Source organism: Chrysochloris asiatica, unplaced genomic scaffold, assembly GCF_000296735.1.
Source record: "Chrysochloris asiatica unplaced genomic scaffold, ChrAsi1.0 scaffold00020, whole genome shotgun sequence".
In the NCBI taxonomy this organism is placed as follows: Eukaryota; Metazoa; Chordata; class Mammalia; order Afrosoricida; family Chrysochloridae; genus Chrysochloris; species Chrysochloris asiatica.
Genome location: NW_006408538.1, coordinates 4485723 through 4487000, shown reverse-complemented (window position 1 = coordinate 4487000; position 1278 = coordinate 4485723).

Sequence of the window (1278 nt, the reverse complement as noted above, 5' to 3'; positions counted from 1 at the left end):
CTTAGCAGGAGAAAGATGAGGCTTTCTGTTCCCGTAAAGATTTACAGTTTGGAAACCTATACAGGGTGGCTGTGAGTTGGAACCAACTTGATAGCATACAACCACCAGCACCATAATGTAATTGATATGGTTCAATAGGATAAACACTGGACTGCTCAAACCCACCAGCAGCTCTTTGGAAACCCTACACAGGGTTGTTATGAGTCAGAACTACCACCACCATTTACCTTTAGCCACTAACTTTGCTTCCTCAAATATCACCTAAGTCTCATGACTCAGGAGGAGTAATTTTTTCTTCCCTTAGGGAAAATAGAATGATAATATATTAACAAAATATTTTCTGATTGTTATTTTGGTTTCCTAGTTTAACTGAGCTAAGTTAACACATTTTATCAGTTAGTCTTTTCTGTTATGGTTGGAAAAATTTGTTTAAGATTGATATTGGATCTCTATTACTAGACTTGTTGTTGTTAAGTGCTATAGAGTTGGTTCTGACCCATAGCGACCCTATATAGGGTTTCTGAGGAGTGACTGGTGAGCTTGAACCACCAATCTTGTGCTTCAAACTGACTTTGCAGTCCAGCACATTAACCCACAGCTCCACTAGACTCATTAGTGGGGTTTACACAGGGCAGAGGATTACTAACCAAAACCAGTGGACGTGACTCAAGGTGACCTCATGTGTGTCAGAGTAGGACTGTGCTCCATAGAGTTTACCAATGACTGATTTTTTGGCAGAAGATCACTAAATCTTTCCCCAAGTGCTTCTGGAACCTTTCAGTTAACAGTCAAATATGTTAATTATTTGTACCAACCAGGAACTCCAGAGGTTGCTCTTCATTCATTAATCAATTTTTGTCAAAAGTATTTGGTGAACACTCAGTATATATTTGGTACTCTGGTAGGCATTAGAGATATCAGTTAAAATTGATTTTCAACATCCAGCTCACATCATTTAATATTCCCTTTCAACGTCCACCACAACAAATTACTTAAGTGCAGTTTTCCTTTCAAACTGTTAGGAAAACATCTTGAGGCTTTTCGGAAGTAGATTCTCTCTGGCCAATGCGGGCACCTGCTTTCCTCATCTTCCAATTTGGTGTATCGTTCTTGAGTGTGAGCAAATTGTTACTGGAATAGTACATGCTCTACAATATGACCTGAATCAGAGGCTCTTAGTGGCATAAAATTTGTAGCAGCAGTTATTTCTGAATCAGAGGCTCTTAGTGGCATAAAATTTGTAGCAGCAGTTATTTCCCAGCCCTCTTTTTTTTTTTT